Source organism: Lithobates pipiens, unplaced genomic scaffold, assembly GCF_037356315.1.
Source record: "Lithobates pipiens isolate NorthernLeopardFrog02 unplaced genomic scaffold, aLitPip1_a1.2 Scaffold_28, whole genome shotgun sequence".
Lineage (NCBI taxonomy): Eukaryota > Metazoa > Chordata > Amphibia > Anura > Ranidae > Lithobates > Lithobates pipiens.
In genome coordinates, this window is record NW_027507789.1 from 186776408 (window position 1) to 186800436 (window position 24029).

The 24029-nt window shown below is 41.0% G+C and overlaps 1 protein-coding gene across 5 annotated transcripts in view; it reads right to left on the reverse strand.

The window, feature by feature from the left end:
- The window catches only part of TANC2 (tetratricopeptide repeat, ankyrin repeat and coiled-coil containing 2), a 703225-nt gene that overhangs the window by 379731 nt on the left and 299465 nt on the right, over positions 1–24029 (reverse strand). The window lies entirely within an intron of this gene.

Here is a 24029-nt window from a genome sequence, read left to right on the forward strand (position 1 = left end):
GTGTGGTTTGAACAGCGTTTACATATGTGGACGGGACTTGCGTGAGCATTTGCTTCTGAGCCTGAGCTACCGGGGACAGGGGCATTTTAAATTTTTTGTTATTTTACTTAATTTTTTTCATTTTTACAATTTTTTTTTATCACTTTTATTCCTATTACAAGGAATGTAAACATCCCTTGTAATAGGAATCTATTGTGACAGGTCCTCTTTATGGAGAGATGCGGGGTCAATAAGACTCTCCTTCTCTCCTTCGCTGAGGAGCTTACATTGGCTAACCAAAAAAAAAAAATCGGATCACGTTCAAGACCCTTTGCCTCACCCACAAATGTGGGCATAGAGAAGCTCCGCAATACCTAATGGAGAAAATAAATCATTACACACCAAACCGCAGTCTTCGATCAGCCAACAAAAACCTCCTCCTCGTGCCCAAAGCCCGGTATAAATCCAAGGGGGATCGGAGATTCACTATCCAAGGGCCTCGGCTATGGAATGCTCTACCAATCAACATCCGCCTGGAAGAAAATCACCTGGCTTTTAGGAAAAAACTCAAGACCTTCCTCTTTTAGCAGATGATCAAAGCTCGCCACAGCGCCTAGAGGCGATTCAGTTCGCATTGTGCGTTATACAAGTATTTTATTCATTCATTCATCTCTCCTCCAGGCTGGAAAGCATAAGATCGAGAAAAAAAATTCACCAATCTCATGCGGACAACCGCGATCGCAATTTGTTTACATCCGGAAACCCGGGCGTGATGTCATAACGTCACGCCCGGGCCTCCAACGGTCATAGAGATGACTGGTGACCATCAGATGATTCTTTCTCTGGGCCCCCGATGGCACGGAAGAGCCCGGAGAAGCACTGTATGGCGGCAGGAGGGGAGGACGTCCCCTCCCATCGCCTATAAGAATGATCAAGCAGTGGAACTGCCAATACGATCATTCTCATCGTGCACAGAATTGCCGGCTGCAAAGAATGATATCTGAATGATGCCTGTAGCTGCAGGCATCATTGAGATATTCCCGCGCAAAGTCAAGGACATCAGATAACAGCATAGGGAAGTGGTTAACAACATTGCTCAGCGCTGAAACAATAAAATAAAAAGAAACATTGTTTCTTTTTGAATCTTTGTTTCTTCATCTGCAGATCAAAGGGATGAACAAATGTTCCTCTGTTTAACCCCTTATAAACCTTTAATTTACGCCAATCAGCCTTAATTAACTCCCTATTCTCCTCCATTTAATTATTTTCCTCTTTTTTTTTGTTCACGTCTATTTTATAAACGATAAACAATTAAAACTTTTTTTGTTTGCTTTGTTAGTGAATATTTTTACACATATATATATTAACATATATTTACATATTTCACATTGAAAAAGCTCAAGATAAAAAAAAAAAAAAGAAAAAACGCAAAATTAAAAAAACAAAAACAAAAACTATTTATTTCATTTGTAAATAACGTTTCAATGCTTTGTACCATTGCTGACAGCTGAAGTGAAAACAAAACAGTTGTGGTAGGTATCGGCAAGTATTAAAAGAAAAGTATCAGTACTCGTTGTAAAAACAATGGTATCGGTGCATCCCTAGTAAATATCTGAACAGTGCAGGCAGCAACAAAGCAAAGCTGTTATGTGGCCCTCCAATGGGCAATGGATGAGTTCCCTTTAGAATCAATACTTAAAAACCATCTTTACTGAAAGTATCCAGCTACCTGCACTGGGGTCAGCTCCGAATCCATTAGTTCCTGTACCCAAAGCAAGCAGTGGCAGGTAATGGGGACAAAATATTTAAATAGAACTATAGGCACAACTTTTTTTTCTATTTTGGATAGAGAAATGGAGGGTTAGAACCCGTCAGGTATATTTTTTTGCCATTTGTTTACCATTGGGGAGATTTAACTTCACTTCCTGTCCCATAACAACAGGAAGTGAGAGTAAATCCGTGCAAATTAAGGGGATTCCCTGGGGACCAGAACTAGTGTCCCTATTGGAAGTTTTACCCTCTATTACTGTTTTAGGGACAACTAAAAATTCTTGATTTGTTTGTACTTTCACTTTCAATGATCATGGTAAACAGGACAAATGGTGAGAGCGAATGTCCCTAAAGAGGGCACAGACAACAATAAAAACCAAATCAGTATTCTAATCCCTTTCCACTCTGTCCAAAACTGAAAGAAAAAAAAAAAAGTTTTGGTTATACTTCAACCAATTCACCTTTTGGTGCTGAGGAGTACACGCTAAGTTCACACAGGTGTTGAATTTTAAAGCTGCCTTTAACATGCCCCATAGAATTACTACACATTAAGCATTAATATATGTTGCACATGCATTCAATTCATTTTAAGAAACGCTCCTCAAATTTTATTTTTTGCTCTCTGTAAACATGCTTAAGCTCTGAAATTTCATCTGAAAATGCAATGTTAGGGCTCTTTCACATGGGACGGATCAGTGATGATCTGCCCCGTGGACATCCGATTGCTCAGCGGGGATCGCAGGAAAATGACAGATCTGTCTCTGCACCAGGTAGCTATGATGGGAAGTGAGATAGGTAAAAGGGAGGGGGAGTTGTGGTCATTGGTCAGGGGGAGGAGAGGACTTAGTTAATTTTGACCCCTGCAGAGGGAGGGGTTTAATTCACTTGTGGGCAGCAGACAAAAGCAGAGGACATAGGTAGGGTTCCCCCCCCCCTCCTTGTTTTGTTTGGTTGTTGGGTTATGGTTGTATTGGCTTTCTGTGGGCATGGGTCTCTGGTTCGGGAAGGTTGGAATGGTGAAAGGTAAACAGGTTATGGCATGGGGATGGGTTGGACCTATCAAGGTATGGGTACCCTCCCTAGATGGAAATAATGGGCTACCGGTCATCGGGCTGCGGTGGCAAGAAGGTGCCAATAGTTTGTTCCTGTGCTTATGAGATCACGGCTAGGGGTCAGGATGCTGAGATGGTGGTGGTGCAGCCGATGCGGTAGATATAGCTTCCTTCTTGAACCTTAGGCAGAACATAGTTTAAAAAGTTGGGTTTATATAGGTGGTATGTATATATATATATATATATATATATATATATATATATATATATATATATATATATATATATATATATATATATATATATATATATATATATATATATATATATATCTTTTTTTTTTTTTTAAATGGAGTTTATTTTTATAAATTTGGTATTTGTTAATAAAGGGGCCGGATGGCCATTTAATCCAGAAGGTGTGGTGCATTTATTTTAATAAGTAAAGTAAGGCAAGTAGTTGGGGGTATTATGGTGTTGGTGCAGCACACAGGACATCAGCTATAAACCAATCATGCTTAAAGCCCCATACACACTATCAGATTTTCTGCTGATATTTTTCCTTCAGATTTACCAAAACCATATAAAATTAGGTCAGACCTTAGGAGTTTCAATTTGTATGCAATCAGGCAGGCCATGATTTTGGTAAATCTAAAGACAAAAATCAGCAGAAAATCGGATAGCGTGTATGGGGCTTTAGAGTGTCTGAAAAAAAACAAAAAAAATTAAAACTGTATTCCAACCGTGGGAAGTACATGTTTTTTTCTAGAGGTTATGTTTATTTCACAATTACAAAGGCAATAATAAGTCTGAGTAACACAGTGTGACTTCATCAGTCTTATCTGTGTAACTCATATCACGTTTTTTACTTGGTCAAATTTTTAACTAGAAAGATTATCTTTAAGTATCTGTTGTTTACTATGCACACAAGAATTAACTTGGACTACTAAAGACCTTTTACCTGGAGTCAAAGTGTAGTATGCATCCCCAGAAATCTAAAATTCCACTGTCACATGACCAGGGACAAGTTCGGAGTAGATAAGACATCTAACTGACAAAGACATTGTAAGCAAACCAAAACCATTAAGGAAGGCCATAGATAAGCATGGGTTGCAGCAAAGAAATTCTCACAATTCCCCCATTGACACAGACAGTGTTGACAGGGGAATCCCTCCTGCCGAGTCACCGGGTTCTCCTGGTGGGGGGTGGGAAGATGTTCCTGCAGGGAGAAGAGAGTGATTATTGCTAGCGGCTATAGCACTAGTGATAATTGCAAGTAAATCCCATAGGCTGGTTGTACCCCATACATGGTTTGAATCTCTGCCAGTTCCTGCTGAGATCTGAACAGTCTATGGACGGCCCACCTGTCATTAAACAAGAGGGGTTTCTGAACATCTGTCTTTTGTATTAGAAATTGTTTATCAGATTGAGCCTAGGTTCACACTACTGAGATGCGATGTACTGCAAATTTTGTCCTGTGTGAGGTGCGACTTTGCCTTGCGTTTTGAGGTAGACAGGTGCGAATTTACAGCAAATTTCAGGAGGCAGACAGTGAACAATTCGCAGATATGTGAACTGTTTGCTGCAAGTTCAATTGAAGCCTATGAAGATAAAATTTGCACTGAACCATAGGAATTCAAATTTGCACCCAACACGTACAGGACCCTTTTTTCCCCTCGCACCTAACTTGCAACACATAGATGTGACCCAAAGCTGTGCAATACTAGGCTATCTACATGACCTGCAAATCTGTGTGTTATCAAACCCACTGTAAAGTCACATCAGTGTGAACCCAGGCTTAGCCCCATTCACGCCTGAGCGTTTTGTAGCTTAAAGCCTGAAAGCTACAAAAACACTGGAGGGGAAAAATAATCTATTATTCTCTATGGAGATGGCTCACATCTCCGCTCCAAAATGCCTGAAGCCAGAAGTTCAGAAACGCCTGAAGCTCAAACAAGTTTTTTTAGGCAGATGTGGGAGTTTTTCTGCTTCTTACATTGGTGACCTTTTGACGTCAAAATCGCGGTAAAAAACGCAAAATCGAGTGACTTTCTGCTTGAAAACGCTACACTCTACACTGTGAATGGGGCCTTATAGGGATAGTAGAATATGTAGAATGAGCATACAAGCATTATTAGTGCTGGCAGGGAGATCAATGTGTCGGGTTCATCATATATATAGCCACACACGTGTGTTTGAGCTTTAGGGTGCACACCCTAATGTAATAGCCTGTGCACACCTATGGTGATGAGCAAAATTATTACCCTCACAAACTCATGCAAATAGGGGTTTAGATAACGGAGTCTGGCTTTAACAGTGTAGCTGCTGACTTTTAATAAGGACACTTACCTGTCCAGGGAGCCAGCGATGTTGTGCCCCCCATCTATCGGATTGGGTGTAGGCGCCGCTATAGTAGCTAATGGAAACCAGCAGTGGAGCCTTCACAGCCGGTTTCCTACTGTGCATGAGCGAGTCGCGCAGCTCTTTCAGAATGGCCCCTTCGTCTTCACACAGGTCCCAGAAGGCAGCGGGGGGCAACAATTAGGGGCAGAGCCAGAAGAGGACATGACGTACCTCGCCGCGGCGGGGCTGGGACGAAAGGTTACCATTAAACTACTAAGGCAAGAGGAAAAAAAAAAACACAAACACTATCCAAAAACGAGGGGTGGTTCTAAAGAACTATCCAAGAACTCCAATTTAAATAAAAAATAAATAAATAAGACTTATTACATCTCTATCTTGGCAGACCAAAGTCCACCACTTCAGCATGATACAATCAGCAGACAGACCAAATTTTAACATCTAAACAAATAATGTCCCTTGGTGGCGCAGAGTAGCGCATTCCTTCCTTCTAGTATATGATAATAATACCTTGGTATAATATCTCTACAAACCAATGGTTATAAGCCAGTCCAGGCACTGACAACTCCTACTGTATATTTTCCATTAAACTTCACAGATCCTCTGACCTTGCTCGGCTAGAGGAAAAGCTCTCAAGGGGTGCAGTGAGCCAGTAAACAAATTTGCACAAGTGTTAATCTAGCGGCATCACGTCATTAGGATGCGGGAAGGCCAGGCGTGAAATGTAGACTTACATGCAAAATGAATCCACAGCGTAAAGTAATCTTCTCTGCTAATTACTCCGGGGAAGAGACAATTAGTGCTGTGGAGGGTCAAATCTCTGACGAGAAACAAAACGCGAGCATGCAAATCAAGTTTGCAGTTTGTTATTAGGGGTGTCCTTTATACTGTGTCCAGTACAGTGGAATTATGAAATGAGAGCTCAGTAGATACACTTGAGCAGGCCGGGTCAGGTCCTCACTTTAATGTTCTCCTAAGCATATTGTTTCAACAGAATGACTGCCAGCACGTGCGAAAAAAAAAAAAAGACTCATCGCTCCTATGTAAATATGAGTCATCTTTCTAGCAACAACTTCAGCATAAGGATTATTGAATAAAACAGTGCAAAGAGCAATGGCAATGAGTCACATCCCATAGCAACCAGATTTTATTTGACTGACATCAGATCTGATCTGTAATCCTTCTGTCTCATTTAACAAAGTGTCTTCATTAAAAATGGTCTGCGTTTCCCCAGTAGCACTTAGACATTCAAATTTAGATAATATTCTTTCTGCACAGAAAAGTGGCAGTTGGAAATTAAAAACCTTGCTCTGGAATAATACAGATATTTCTTATGCAATATACTCTGATATATAAGGTCAGCTATTTTTTTTTTTTTAACTTGCGTATAGATTACAACTGCTCCTCATTTTAATACAACAGAAGAATACTTTAAAATATCCGTGAGCAGAATAACTTTGCACTCACACTGCACCAAAGGTCAATTATTTAACCCCTAGTTCGGTAGCCCGGGGGGGGGGGGGGGGCTGGGGGTAGTCAATGCTTTGAACCAATGAGGTTCTGCTGCAAGGACATGTTTGCTCAAAAGGAGCATGCTCATGAGCGTCCGCAGAACTTTTTTTTCAAGGTGGGGCATCATTTTAGGGTCACCCATGCCCATCCCTTTTCAGCAATGTCATGAAGGGGAGGGGCTTAGCCATTATTACATAAAGTGCAGGCATGCAAAGGTTTGAGAGACCTGACGCAAAAGCTTAATAGAAGGATCAAGCTGCCGTTGTCCGATTAGCAATTTCTAATCTGTTTTTTTGTTTACAGTGGTTTCCACTACTGACTTTTCTTACTTGTTTTAAAATGTAAACATTCCTTGTAATTTAAAAAAAAAGCATGACAGGACCTCTTAAATATGAGATCTGGGGTCAAAAAGTCCTCAGATCTCATATTTGGACTAAAAAAAATAAAAAATAAAATTGTCATTTGAAAAAATGACATTGAAAAAATGTGCCTTTAAGAGCTATGGGCGCAAGTGACGCTTCCGCCCTGCTATGGTATGGAGATGGGTGGGGGCCATCTTAGCCTCACTCATCTCCATACAAAGGACGTGAAAGTACCCGATCGCCTCAGCCGCTACCGACGGCTCTGGTAAGCGGCGGAGGGCGCCGGAGATCGGCGGGAGGGGGTTGGCACTGCACCCGCCACCGATAACTGTGATCTTGCGGCGAATCCGCCATGGAGACCATTATCGTAATGAGGACCGGCTCCTGAAAACATGGATATTTCGGTTGTGGCAGCAGCTGCTGCCGTTACCGAGATATCCATTTTTAAACAGCCGACGTATATGTACAGGAGCCGGTCGGCAAGTGGTTAAGGTGCACAATAGGATGATACTTGAACAAAAAAGAGCTCCATGGTCAAGTTTCCAGAAAGAAGCCTCTACTGTACAAGTTCCACAAAAAAGCCTGGTTACAATATGCCCAACAACACCTTGACATGCCTCATTGGCTTTTTTGTGGCATTGGCGCAGTAAAGGCTTCCTTCTGGCAGCTCAACCATGCAGCTTTTTTTTTGTTCAAGTATCGTATTGTGCGCCTTAAAAAGAACCACCATATGTTACCCAACAGTTCATGGTATGATCTAGCAAGAAGATTGTACCAATTGCTACTACATTGCTTGAACTTGCTGTACTCATGTTTCAGTATTACTTGGAGCTTAATTTGTTCTGTTCTTGTACTATTCTTTGCTGACATGACAAATAAAAAACTTTATTTGAAAAAACAAAAAAACAACCACACTGTCTTTTTGGAGAACAGCCTGCATTTCTCCTAAGATTACCTGGGGATTTTTCTTTGTATCCTGAGCAATTCTTCCGGCAGTTGTGGCTGCAATCTTTCTTGGTCTACCTGACCTTGGCATTAAAAGAGCCCCGAATTGTTCACTTCTTAGTAAGGGATTAAACAGTACTAACTGGCATATTCAAGGCTTTGGGTATCTTTTTATATCCTTTTCCATCTTTATAAAGTTACATTACCTTGTTACACAGGTCTTTTGACTGTTCTTTTCTACCTCATGGCTCAGTGTCTAGCCTGCTTACTGCATCCAAGTGAGAGCTAACAAACTCATTGACTATTTATACACAGACACCAATTGTGATTTAAAAAGACACAAATGTGAGAAATTAACCTTTAATTGCCATTTTAACCTGTGTGTGCCACCTTCTGTGTCTGTACCAAGCCCAAACATTCCATAATTTTTATCAGGGCCATTTGGGTGATTTCTGTTATGATTTAAAAAGGATCAAAAAAACACGTGATCACTATTCTTAAATAAAAGACAGTTTTCTGGCATGATCAGTCATATTCTCAATATAAATGGCAAAATTTCACAATTCTTCCAGGGTATGCTAACTTTTGAGCACAACTGAGATTATAGATATATATATATATATATATATTCATTGGGAAAACAAAAGAATTGTCAAAAGATCTGTGGTAAAGGGTAGTTGAACTGTGTAAAACAGGAAAGGGATATAAAAAGACATCCAAGGACTGGAGAATGCCAATTAAGCAGTGTTCAGACTCTAATCAAGAAGTGGAAAATGAGGGGTTCTGTTAAAAACCAAACAATGGTCAGGTAGACCAACTAAAATTTCAGCCACAACTGCCAGGAAAATTGTTCGGGATGCAAAAAAAAACCCACAAATAACTTCAGGTGAAATACAGGACTCTCTGAAAACGTAGTGTGGCTGTTTCAAGATGCACAATAAAGAGGCACTTGAAGAAAGATGGGCTGCATGGTCGAGTCACCAGAAGAAAGCCATTACTATGCTAATGCCACAATGTATCCCGCTTACAATACAGCACAGAGACAAGCCTCAAACCTTCTGGCACAAAATCATTTGCAGTGATGAGACTAAAATTGAGTTTTTTGGCCACAACCATAAACGCTTCATTTGGAGAGGAGTCAACAAGGCCTGTGATGAAAGGTACACCATTCCTACTGTGAAACACGGAGGTGGATCGCTGATGTTTTGGGGATGTTTGAGCTACAAAGGCACAGGAAATTTGGTCAAAATTGTTGGAAAGATGAACAGTAGGTTATTAAAAAATAATGGAGAAACATTTGCATTCATCAGCCAGGAAGCTGTGCATGAGACGTACGTGGACATTCCAACATGACAATGACCCAAAACACAAGGCCAAGTCGACCTTCCATTGGCTGCAGCAGAATAAAGTGAAGGTTCTGGAGTGGTCATCTCAGTCTCCTGACCTCCAATATCATTGAGCCACTCTGGGGAGATCTCAAACGTGCAGTTCATGCAAGACAGCCTAAGAATTGACAGGAACTGGAGCCAAGAGGAATGGGCAGCTTTACTATCTGAAACGTTAAAGAACCTCATCCACAAATACCACTTCAGACTTCAAGCTGCCATTGATGTTAAAGGGGGCAATACGCGGTATTAGGAACTGGGGTATGTAAACTTTTGATCAGGGTCATTTGGGTAGTTTCTGTTGCCATTATGATTTAAAGAGTAAACACAGTTGAATAATAAATGGCTTCAGCCAAACACTAACCACGAGTGAAAGAAACGTTTTTGTGTTATCATTCAAGAAATCTAATTCTTCCAGGGTATGTAAACTTATGAGCACAACTGTGTATATATATATAATATATACACACACACACACACACACACACACACACAGCATCTTTAAAGTACACATATATTGTGTGTCATGCATTGGCATATGGACCCAAAAAAAGCCCAATCCTTATGGTAACATTGTATTTTTCTTCTAGGTCATCTATAAAATGTAAAATGGTATTTCACTATGGTTACTGTTCACTTAGCAAATGTATTGTAGAGTGTGTGTTATGCTTGTATACTTCCCCCAACATTATAGATGTGATATTTAAGTTAAGAAAAAAGTCTACCAGGTATAAAGTAAAAAAGAAGGCCTAAAGAAACCGAGAGGTTCACAAACCATGACAGCCAACTGGAGCAAATACTAGCCAAGGTAGATCTCTATGGGAATGTGCTGAAAAGGGCACCGGGCCTTTATTGAGCCAGAATGTCACACAAAAGGTGACATTGTCAGACCAATGAACCAAAACGCACAAATGTCCAGACAGGGCTCAGCTGAGAGCCATCCCCATGACACAGATGAATAGACAATCTATTTTACATTCTAGTACACACCTTTTTCTTGTTTTTAGCTTTTCTGAATGAGCTGTAAAAAAGTAATGTTAACATCCGCACGCTCCTGGGAACGGTACACTGGTGTTTGAGACATTTTTATTTCGCTGTTGTTATTTTTAAACAGGAAGACACGATGTTCCACACTCAGTATTCTGTCTTTTACAGTCATTTCGCCATTCATTCCAACAAAACATAGTAGAGTCAGTGACCAAAGCCTAACAAATGGCTCATGTTTTCCCTTCGGAAACACTGATAATTATTACTGCAGTGGACACGGATGGTATCACAAAGATTTGTGTCATTTACCACTTGTGTTCTATAAACAAGGCAGTTTTGTCATGGACGATGCTTCCAGAAAGGATGCTTAGAGGCATACCCTGATAACATGGGTAATGGGGCATGTAGAGTGAGACAACTGCATCAAGACTCACAGGGCAAAAAAAAAAATTGGCACCGAATGTTGCTAAGGTTGTATATTTAGAGTAATATTTTTTTTGATTAATACATCTGTTTTATAAAGTTAGACTAGAGACAGAACATTAGAGAATTTAAACAACTTTCATCTATTTTCATCTAAATCCTTCAAATACCCCAATTCTAGAACTCAAGTGTAACTGTTCTACACATTAAAGAAGAATTCTAACTGGTCTGAAAAACACTTCTGTCCCCTTCTAACATCTATTCTAAACTATCTAAAGCCCAGTACACACTACGTTGGGTTGAATGAAAAAAAAAAAAAACCTCACAGCTCAGGTCTGAGATGCTGTACTTACAATTCGATGTTAGTACAGCGATCTCCTCTGCTGGGCGATTGTGTTCTCACAGTGGGGTGGCCCCCCTGCCAGAACACTCCAGTCAGCGCTCTCAGCCAAGAGCGTTGAACAAGAGTCGGTTGGCAGACTGTTTTCGGTCATGACCTCTTTGACCCTAATGGCCAGCTTCCATCATACCAGCTGCCTTATACACAGGCCGAATGTTCAATAAAACCCAGCCTATGTCACCCAACATTCGGCCTGTGTGTACTAGGCTTTACGAAAGATGTATATATTTACCCATTTTCAGGCTGGTCTGGTCCAGTCACATGATCCAGTTCCCCTGTGTCAGCCAGCAAAAGCAGCTGCAGGCCTGAGGAAGAAGCGCCGACATGGGACAGGCCATAGTAGGTTATGAGTGACCTCTCCAGGCTTTACCAGATATTGTCAAGCGTTCGCAGCTGGCGATCACATAACCGGACTGGAGCAAGCTGAAAGCGTAAGTATCCAAATCTTTCTCATGAAGGTTAGTCATATAAGTAGTTAGTTGAACGAAGGGATCATTTTTAAGACTAGGTTCTAGCTGGAATTCTACTTTGTGTGGATTTTAACACAATCTGCACCTGTGAATTTGAAATCTGGTGCATACAAGTATAAGCAAGAAGAGCCAAGCATCAGAATTTTCTCAACCAGTCTTGGACAAATAGGATCTACCATACTTCTCTTAAGCAACCCATAGATACTTTTTTTTGTCCAACCAACAGGACAAAACGAAAACAAATTGACTCGTTTTCCCCATCCAAACTCAATGTGGATGGGAAAAACCTCCCTGTTGAGCCATTGTATTCTGACAGTGGGGAAGATTCAATGTCAGAATACATTGATCAGTGTTGCAGTCTATAGCCAGCAGCGCTGCTCGAGCTGGGAAAAAAAAAAAGAATCTGCAGGACAGTTGTACAGAAGTCGATAGGTAGACCACAGTATCCATACATGGATCAAAATTGCAGAACAGGCTGAATTTCGATCCATGTATGGCCAGCTGTAAGAGTTCTCTCTTCTGCACCACTCATGCAAAAGACAAGGATACACAGACCCCAAAAGCAGTCATTATCTTGATGACTGTGTTTACCAATGTTCCAGATAATAACCTCCTAGATAACAGAGTAGAACATTATCAGACAAGGAGGTCGTTCTGAGGTCTCACACATTGTAACATCCAACAGCTCTGAACGACATCATTTCTGTGTTACCCTTCGCACAATCCTAGTACTTCCTGTTTTATACCATGCTTTGGTATTCTTTACTAAATGTCTGACTTTATTATGGAAAGATGACTTCAGTTTTTCCAATTTGACCTCACAGAAGAAAAACAGAAGAAAACAAAAGAAGCCTACATTTAACTGATCAACTTCCACAAGTGGGAATTTAACACAATCCTGGCTGCTGAGGTGCCTTTTCTAGCACTGTACTCCAGCTCTATGCAGACTCATGTAGTGGACTTATCTCCTGCCCTGTACAGAGGCTGTTTAGCCCTGGCAGGAGCAGCAGCACAGGACACAGTGCAAAGTATTATACTTGACACCAATGGCTATCCCCATTGGGCACTATTGTTAACTCCTCCGCCCCTCCCCAAACCACCCAGTCGAATACTACCATTATTCCCCTGCCCAAGCTGGCCACTATTGTTCTTCCCTACTCCTGCTAGGCACGATTGTTCTCCACTTTTCCTTGCTGGACACTATTGCTCTCCTACCTCCTCTACGGGACAATGCTTTCTTCTGTCACCTGTCATTACTCCCCACCCCAAGCTTGGTACTATTGTTCCTCCTAACCACCCACTGTGCACTACTTTTCCCCCCTCACTCCCTACTGGGCATAATTATTCCTCTCTACCCCCTGCTGTGCACCATTAGTCCTTCCTAGTCCTTCCTCCCACTGGAAACTATTGTTCTACAGTATTCTAACAGTGTGGAGCATGTTGTGGATACATAGACTGCAGACTATGTACAGTGTATACAAGATGTAGGTGCAGATTCTATTTAAGCATGTCCCCCTAAACTGGGTACAAGCTGTCCAAAAATCATCTGGTTCAGCAGGTGTACAGATCATTGTGTACAGTAGTCTGTCTGACAGAAGTTGGTCTAATAACCGGCTTTTGCCAAAGGGACATGCTGGAAAACCAGCATCCAATCAGTGCTTGCAGAACTTCCATCCTGTCAGAATACAATAGCACAGCGGGAGAGATAGTCGCCCCAACATCCCTTGCGTTCCTGTGGCGATCTGTCAGTTCTTTTTCATTCAACTCACATTGTTGAATGTAAAAAAATCTTGCAGTGTGTACCAGACATTTAGGCTTAAATCTCGAATTCCCCGCCTGCTGGAAGCAGACAATTGCTTGGCAGGTGGGATTCCTCCTTTCAACACCCTCTGTGTTGATGGGGGAATTGTGCGAATTTATTTCCTGCAACCCGTGGTTGCAGGAACGTTATTTGCACAGTGTATGGCCAACCTAAGCTGTGTCCGATATTTAATTCTGCTTAGCCACACCCATTTTTGCATATCTTCTCCATCCAAGAAAGTCACTCTTTATCAAGTACCGATGTTGGAAGGTATGAGATCCAACTGCTTGAAGGAACATAGATATTGGACAATGGATCCCTCAGTCCAATAACTGCTTCACAATGCTAACAATGTGCCTTGTATGTGGAATAAAGGAATGTGCCTTGTATCTGGAATAAAGCTGAACACAAACAGTAAAGTTGGACATAGATGGATCGAAATTTGAATGGTTCAGCAGCAACTGGATGAATTTGGATTGGTAGTGGCTGTCCCTGTTTTACAGTTTTAAGTTGATCGTTAGAATGGAACGTACAAGCTGGAAAACTTTTGTTGATCAGCAACCGTAGCCGATTCATAGTCTTACTGTCAGAATATCAGAATACAATATCTCTGCAGGGGGGATTCCTCCATCTACCTTGCTTGTGTGGATGGAAAAATTTGCTCTCTTTTTTTAGCCTGCTGGCTGAGAAACAAAAAAAAATTAACCATCTACAGACAACTTAAAGGTTTACTATGTGTATGCAGTAAAGCATGCTTGTTATACTCACTGTGGAATCTAAGGGGTTAATCTAAGGGGATTAAACAGTCATAAAAAGACTGTTTGATCAGGTCTTCTCCGATCCTACCCTTCTTTCACAGTCCCCAAACAGTCTCCTGATAATACAGAGCCTTGGGGGCAAGCTGCACATGCTCAGTTTGATGTGTATTGCTAGAGTTAGAGTGTGATCAGCACAGGGCCAATCAGCACTGTCCAGACAGAGGGTTGGGGGTTGTGCAGCCTCATAGGACAATCAGTGGAGAAAGAAAACTCCTCGTACAAGCTTTAACCAGACACTGATGGAACTCACAAGACTGCTCTAACTGCTGATAAGAAAAGGTATTTAGCCGCTTATATTTACTAAAACGATTGCTTTTACATGTTCCGAGTAATGTGGGAGAACAGATATAGTGAATGTAGGGTCCTCAGTTTAGTAACACTTTAAGTGCCTATGTAAAAATGTGAAATTGATATGTTGGATCATCCCAACATATTTTTCTCTGGAATAAATACGTTTTACAATTTTTATATCAGTAAAGTATTGCTGTAGTGAAAGAATGCATAGGCACACAGGGTCTCCAGAAAATGTTATTTCATAATCCTGGACCTCACATGCAAGATGTGACTGTATAGATATGAAAAGGATCACTGAGCAAGCACATGTATTATAGCCTATGATCATAGCTGATTATTCTGTCTTTCAGGGTGCACAGGCTCGTAAATCATACATGAGCATATTTTCCTGACCCATCCCTGACATTCTGTGACTAAATGAAGCAGCTATACAGCAAAGAGGGAGAGAGGCCAAGGTAGAGCTGTTAAGTCACCCAGATAAAGAATCATAGTTTTAACACATCCAACGTTGCCCTTTCTGGATCAGATACCCAGAGTATCGGCATATCGCAAATCAAGCAGAAACTAGGAATGTATTCCCAGAAGCTGTATATGTTAAGGAAAAAAATAAAACAAAAAGGAACAATAAGAAAATCAAGAGGTGCAGATTTTTTTTTTTTAATTAATAAATATATAATATTTAAAAACAAAGATTAGTATATCAAATTAAAAAATAATATCATTTACCTGTATAGTCATGGACAATCAATGGGCATGCAGGGAAAAGACAGAAGTTCTCTTTAATGAAGGCCTCTAGAAGATATATAGACTTTCCTTCCCTTGGCAATCAATTCGGAGAGCTCTGTGTAAGAATAGCCATACACTGTTAGCCCTTGTACACACGGTTGGACATTTGGACAACCAAATCCATTGGATTTTGTCCGAAACTGTTGCATACACGCGGTCGGACAAAGTTGTCGGAAAATCCGATTGTACATAACGTGATGACGTTATTTTGTTACGAAGAGACTACGTTCAGGCTAGTAGCCAATAGCTTTGGTCTAGGAATTTGATCTGAGCATGCGTGGCACTTTGTCCGTCGGAGTAGGCTACACATGATCGGAGTATGTCCGATCGGAGCATTTTGTCGGAAAATTTTACGGACAAGTTGGAAACTGGATACTCTAACGGAAACAGTCCGATGGAGACCACACACAGTCGGATTATCTGACAAAACGGTCCGATAGGACACATTCCGTCGGAATCTCCGACCGTGTGTACAAGGGCTGAGATTTCTTTGAGAAAATCAATAGATTCCTCCACTAAACAGTGTGGATAAAGGAATCAGAACTGCTGATAACTTGAACAGTGACTGTCCCTGATAAACTGCAGACAGTTTGGTGGTTTTACCAAACGGCACCCATAGATTTTTCAGCAATATTAATTTTTCAGTAATGTTTTATCAAGCCAGATGATGCCAACGGTGCCACCAACAGTTGGAATTTGAGCCACGTATGACCATCTTAAACTGAGTGGTAGTTTACACAGAGCTTTACTGTAGGCTACCTGTGTGAGACTTTTTTTTAGTGATAAAAAATTAGGTATGTATTAAAGTGTATGTATACCCAAAACTTTTTCTTTGCAGTTTTGGATAGGTTAGGGAAAGGCTAAAACCACTATCAGGTTTGGAAGATGTTTGAATTTCCCATCAATTTCTATTTCTGTTACAATAGCCAACAGAGAGGTTTAAGTTTCCCACTGGGATCACATACAGGAATAAACGCTTGAATGGGGTTTTAACCCTTTTCCACTCTACCCAAAACGTAAAACAAATAAAAAAATCTGAAGCCGAGAGGCCAGTTGATGATGTCACGAACTCCACCTCAGCTAATCAGAGGAAGCTTTGTAGTTATTCGTAGAATACAAATCTCCTCGTTAAAGGCTAAGCCCAACTTGATTTTTTTTATACAGTGCACACAGCTGTTGTAATGACTAGTGAAGTAAATAGTTCATTTGGACCAGCTACGTCCAAACAAACTGACCACCTCCATGACAAAATCTCGCACCTGTCTTGCCGCGCCGACCCGGCCACCTCTATCTACAACAGTTCAAGTTCACAGGGTGCTGGTAGCTCCCAGTGCTTCCGGGAGACACTCCCAGCTTGGTGAGGTGGGCGTAACGTGCGCGCGGTGCATCCAGAAGTGTCAACAGTTCCTGAGTGTTTCAGAGTCTCAGAGTTCTCCAGGAAGCACTGGGAGCCACCACCCCTGGACCTCTGGCCACATACAGCAATGTATACACCAGCAGATAGCAGATTTACTGTATACACCAGCGGCTTTACATGGATGAGCACCAGACTCGTTTTTAACATTGTGAGTGTATTTCCTTTTTTTTTTCCATTAAAACTGATCCTTCTACATGCTCGTATTGCCCCCGGACCTCTCGCCATGTACTATATACACCATACACTTTATACTGTATTTTGAATTGCCGTAATAGTTGTGGAACAAAATCATCTGAGTTTCCATTATTTCTTATGGGGAAATTCGCTTTGATATACGAGTGCTTTGGATTACAAGCATATTTCTGGAATGAATTATGCTTGCAATCCAAGGTTTTACTGTGTTCTACTTTAAAGATCCATATCATTTTTATTTTAAACAAACTACAAGTGGTTGTTAACCAACAGTGTTTTCTCTGAGGCCCACACTGGAGCGGGAGGTGCGTCGGCGGTAAAGCGACGCTATTTTTAGTGGCGTTTTACCGTTGGAATTGCGGCGCTATTTGGCTGCTGCCACGGTGGTTTAACCCCCCGCTAGCGGCCGAGAAAGGGTTAAAAACCACAGAGAAAAGCCTCTGCAGAGGTGCTCTGCCGGCGGTATAGCCACGGTACCCCACTCATTTCAATGGGCAGGAGCGGTGGAGGAGCGGTATACCCACCGCTCCAAAGATTCTGCTAGCAGGACTTTTTTTTTTAGCGACCTGCTGGAGTGGGGGCGGAGTCCTTCTTAACCCCCCTCGCTAGAGGCCGAAAAAGGGTGAAAACCACTGCAAAGCACTACTACAGCAGCGCTATGCCGGCGGTATAGCCGCGCTGCCCCACTGATTTCAATGTGCAGGAGCGGTGTATACACCACTCCTGCACCGCTCCAAAGATGCTGCTAGCAGGACTTTTTTTTACCATCCTGCTAGCGCACCGCTCCAGTGTGAAAGCCCTCTGAGCTTTCACAATGGAGACACAGCAGCGGCTGTTTCAGGTCGGTTTGCAGGCGCTATTTTTAGCGCAATATCGCCTACAAAACGCACCAGTGTGAAAGGGGTCTGAGAGCAGTTGGGACCCGGGCCGACGACTTTTGGGCTTGTGTCCATGACATCAGTTTGAGGCACTTCTGAGGTCATTCAGAATTCAATCACAGGTGCATTTGACTTACCATGGACTTGTATAGGAATGCAAAACCTGTTTGACGCAAACAAAACCCAGTCTGCACAGGCCCTCAGCCATGTTACCGTACACATCTTTGACCTCCACTTTCTAAAGCTTTGCCACATAACTGTAACTGAGCAGTTAGGTTGAATAGGTACTGAGACAACACATCCTAAGACTAAATCTAAGATTTATATAGTTCTAACATGGCATAGGCAGCACAACCTGTAGCACATCATAGCAGGTGGGAATGATACCAGAGAGCTTGAAATGGAGCTCTGCGTTCATTACTGCTATCACTACACCCTACTTATATTTAGGCCTCATGCACACAGGCATATATCTGAAATACATTGGATTTTTTTCTGCCAGAACTTGGCAGAAAAAATACCTCTATGCATGTACGCATGTTTGTGTGCAAATGGTGCTTAACGTAAATGCACTCTACTGGTCAGAATACTAATTTATTCTGGCCACTGCAATACATTCCATGCGGCTCAGTTATCCAGAGAAAAGGAAAAGTAGGGAAATCTTCCAATGGGGACACTTGTTATGGGGGCATTTTAAAAAAAATGCAATCAGTTGCGGAAGTATAAAAAAATCTTCTAGATTAAAGTAGTGTGCATGGACACATAGCATAACACGGTTTGCTTCTAGAAGCAGAAAATAAAATTCTCAAAAGCTGCTGCTACCCGTGATTTCAGGTGATGGCTGCAATATAAGCCCTACCCCCCAAATAAGCCCTACCCTGTTTCACCGAAAATAAGCCCTACCCTTAAAATAAGACCTACAAGGACTTTAACTAGGACTTATTTGGGGGGTAGGGCTTATATTGCAGCCATCACCGACAATCACGCTAGGTCTTATTTTCGGGGAAACAGGGTAGGAGCGTTTTTTTGTGCTTGGAGCCCAACTGTAGCCGAAAAAAAAAATCAGGTCTCCTCCGCTGCCAGACAAAGCTGTGCTGTAAAAAACTTCGGGCTGGATGGACAGAAATGCAAAACCTTTGGCATGTAAAATCCCTCCCAAACTTGTATTTTTTCAGTATATTGCCCGGAGTTTGGGTTTAAATGGCTTTTGGCAAGTGGACAAAATAATGGAACCATTACTAAATGAATTATACTCAGGATATAAAGGGAGTAGATACCCTTTAGAGCCTACAGCATATTTGTTTTTAGGACTGGGTCACAGGGGTGCTATGTTAATTTCGGAGAATTACTTTTCTGGCATTTAGCAATTATCCTGTCAAGTATCCACCCATCCTTTTAGGTGAACTTCAGGTCACCACTACTCTCCCTTTGCACCTTATCCCTTTCACATGGTTTTGACATGCAACTTCTCACCCACTACTGACCTCTTTAACAGCTATCCATTCACATAAATGTGTGATAAATATGATAGTATATTTGCTTCTGCAATAGTGGACACATAAAGGGAAGACTGGAGGGAGAGGTGCTCTCTGTATGTCAGTGCAGCCGCAGCTGTGCTCCACACTGCAACTTATCTTCCGGCTCAGGCGGAGCGCTCTCCATAGGACCTGCAGTAAACCACCTGAAGACCAGGCTTTTTCCGACACTTTTTGTTTACAAGTTTAAATCAGTATTTTTTTTTTTTTTGGGGGGGGGGGGGGGGGGGGATAACTTCTTACTCCCAAACATTGTATATAATTTTTAGCAGAGACCCTGGGGAATAAAAAGGCAATCGTTGCAATTTTTTTATATCACACTGTATTTGCACATCGGTTTTTCAAACACTTTTTTTGAAAAAAAAAACAAAAAACAGTATAATTAATAAAAAAAAAATGATTAACATTTTTACTTCAATATTTTTTGTAAAATATGAAATATGATGTTATGCCGATGCCTAACATGTCACGTTTTAAAATTGCGTACGCCCATGGAATGCCGACATACTACCTTAAAATCTCCATAGGCAACACTTTAAATTGTTTTACAGGTTACCAGTTCAGAGTTACAGAGGATGCCTAGCGCTAGAATTATTGCTCTCACTCTAACATTCACACCTCATATGTGTGGTGTGAACATAGTTTAACATATGCGTGTGTGACTTATGTATATGCTAACTTCTGCATGCGAGCACGGAGGGATAGGGCCGCTTTAAAAAAAAAATTTCCTCTCTAATTTAGTTTTTTCACTGTCCCGTAATTATTATTTTTTTAATTACTTTTATTCATTATTAAGAATAATTTAAAAATCCCCTGTAATAGAAATAAGTCTGCCAGGTCCTCTTTATGGAGAGATTTGGGGTCAAAAAGACCTGAAAGCTGTCCTTTACCTTTATTGGTAACCTAAATTATTTACTACCGCCCTGGAATGGAAGTGACGCCATGATGTTGCTCGGGTCCTCCAAGGCCGTAGAGGCAATCAGAGATCTAATCTCTCTTTGTCTCGATGGTCAGATCAAGAGTGCTTTTACATGCAGCCGAAGGTATTTGTATATTACCAATGTTAGAGCCTTCCACCCTAGCAACTTTGGAATGGTTTTAAAGTGATTCTGTTGATTTTATTCAGTTATTATGGGAGTGTATTTTCCCCTGGGTGGAACTGTACAGTTCTGTTTTTCACATGCATTACATGTTCTGCCTAGTCCTCTCCTGAAGGTGGCGTAATAACCCTACGGTCAAGATTACTGGAGCTGTGTCCGTCAATGAACGAAAGAGAAACAGTCACTTCCAGTGCTAGGAGGTCCCCTACAGTTGGATGGAAAATATTGGAACAACAAATCCAGATGCTTGGTGGATGCAACCCTCCTCAGAAGGGGGAATCCAAAGTACAACTACAAAAACAAACAGGAAGGCGCATGCACCAAACTCAAATTTGAGTCTGGTGCGTGCGCCTTTCTGATTTCTTGTTTTTGTAATCACACAATCTATTCTCACCGAACTGAACTGTTTATATGGGCTTGATCATGATTGGTGAATTGTATCACAACTTTATTCACAGACATTTGTATGAAGGACTGTCCTACAGAGATTTTGGATCCTATTTATACACAGGTTTATATATTTGACACTATGTTGATTTGGTTGTTTTTTTGGTATATGAATCAGCGCAGCATATTTCTATACATATATATCCATTGACATAAGAAAAAAGTTGACGTCGAAGTTTGCAGTTTGCTGTTCACTTGAAGAGAACTTAAATTTTTTTCGCCATGGTCACAGATTTTTTTTTTTCCCCACAGTAATAATAAACCTAAATCATTACAGACAATACATATGTGTACTTATTTGTGACATCACATTTTCTGTTCCTGGCAAGGTCACATGTGCCTTGCTTATATATAATTTTATTTGTACAGGAAGCTATTAATTTCTATGAAATGATCACCTGCACAAGACTGTATGTGTACAAAAACTGAACAGGCCACAAGCTTGGCAAGCACAGAATAAGGCCTCTAAATTGTGATTTCACCATTTAAAAGTTGCTTTTATGTGGTTTTTTTTCGATTTTTTTTTTCCTATTGTTTGTACTTGCCACTGCAGATACATACTTGTAATTCATGGTGGCAATCCAAGATGCCAGCACTGCAAATTTTCTCCTCATTGTATATGCGTCAAGATAATTCAAAGTGGCAGCCTGCTGCCTCCTGCTGGACAATTTAGGAAATTAGAAATGCGTAATTCAGAGCTATATTATCCACACACAAGCCTATTGCAGAAATGAACATTTAATATAAGGATGGCCATAATTAAAATAACCAAATAAATATCTTGTGCTACCTGCTAGAGCATGAAGGGTTCTTAGAAACAAAGGCAAGCATTACATAATACAGTAAGCATTAGTAAAGCTCATTGATTGTTTTTGCTTAGCCTACAGGCTAAACTAAAGCCAGCCATAGATGGTTTGATGGTCGACCAGTTCAGCAGGGACTGGCTAAGATTTAAACCTTCTATGGGCAGGCTGAATGTAACAAAGTTGATCCATCGATCGACTTGGGTACAACCAGCATGTTGAAATACGTGATAGCGGCTAGCAATAATCACTGTGTTCTCCCTGCAGGGGCAGCTACCTGTGCCCCCACTTCCCGCCCCCCCACAATAACTCCACGTGGGATTCCCCCATCAACACTGACTGATCAAAAGATTTGGTTGCAGGAAAGAAAATTACACCATCAATGCAATCATTAAAAAAAAATAAAAACAAAAAAATAAATAAAAAAAAACCTATTCCTCCATCCAGCCTTAACAGAGCAGACAGACAAGCCTCCAGCTGACAATACTGTCTCCTGGCAGCCAGTGGTAGCGGTTATTAGAATAGAGTGGATACTGCCAAAGCAGTGACTGCAGCTGATTGGCCGAAGTCACTGTTCGGAAGGGTGGATATAAATCAACGATTAAAAAAAAAAAAAAAAAAAATCTGATTTTTTGGATTTAAAAAATCGATTTTTTGTATTTTTAGCAAATTTATTTGAATAAAATGCTTTTGGAGTTAAAAACAAAAAAAAAAAAAAAAGATTGTTTTCTATTTAGGATACATTAATAATTTTGTTTATTCAGCATGAAATGGAGCCTAGTTGTGTGGCATGAGACTATATTCTACAATAGTTACGTTTTTGGTAAACTCATTCAATGAATCCAAGCTCTGCAAGCTGAGATAACAAGCACTGCATTGATGCATTCACACAATTTCACAGTAACCATAAGGTAAAACAAAGCTCAGAAATATTCCTTTATCCCATTGTTTTGCAAATCTATGTACACTACAAACTGTATGATTGAATCGGTTCTGATATCATTGTTTTACTAACCTGACAGCTTATTATTTTAAATAGGAAACCTTCATTTTGTTTGCAAATATTAAAGATTCCAACTACCAGCAAGAATAAGTCCTTACATTTAAAGAGCACCTGTCATTTCAGATCCATTATGGCAGTGCCAGTTAGCGGGCATCCACTCACCCGCTGCCGCCACGTCCCTCACCTTGTTGTATCACTGCCGCATCACCAGCCGTCCCATTAAAGTGAATGGGACTGTCGGTGAGTCAACAGCGGGTCAGAGGAGGAACCACAGCAGGACAGAGATGACAGTAGTATGATTTAAATAAAGTCGATTTAAATCAAACCTTTTTACTAGTGATTTAAATCAAATTCACCCTGCTGTTCGGCCAACGATTATCTACCCGATTTCTTCAATTTTCGGATCCGATGATATAGCGTTAAAAAAAAAAAAAAAAAAGACATGGCTACCCAATGCTCAGATATCATTCGGTTCATTATGGTCAGTTTAAGCCTATGGTGGCAAAGCGTCTTCACTAATTTATTCCCACACTAAGAATGGTTTTGGACCTGTTCCTGGAATACCTTTTACAACAACAATGCAGAGCACAGCCTCACATTGTTTTCAATGGTAGAATAAAGGGTAAAGGGCAGGGAAATCCAACAGAAACTTGTGCCAAGAGAAATGCATCAGTAAGACCTCATCTGGAATATGCACTTTAATTTTGGGCACCAGTTTCACAAAGAAGATATTGGGGAACGGAGTGCAGAGAAGAGCAACCAAACTGACAAGAGGAGTGGAGGAGCTCAGCTACGAGGAACAATCAGCTGAACTAAATGTATTCTCTCTTGAGAAGAGGAGATGAAGTGGGAATATAATCACCGCGTATAACATAAGTAGTCCATATAGTAGAACCTGGACTTATTCACTTTAAGGTCATCACAAAGACATCTAGAGTAAAAGAGAATTAACCTCCACATACAGAAAGGCTTCTTCACAGTAAGAGCTGTGAAAGTGTGGAATAGACTCCCTCAAGAACTGGTTCTGGCCAGGTCAGTAGAGGTTTTAAAAAAGGGCTGCTGGAAGCATTCCTAAGTGCTAGTTCACACCAGAAGCAGTTCCGTGTGCTTTTTTTCTGCAATAAAAATGCATGCACAGTGTTTTCCATGTATTCTAATGGCTCTAGTTCACACCATGCAGTCAGTTTCTGGTCAGTTTCTGGTGCAGGACGTGGTAGTTCATTCATGCTTCCTGACGAGCAAGAAGATACACTGACAGGTCTTGCAGGAGACCGTCATGGCATCAGCGATCTCATGCAATGCTTTATAGGCT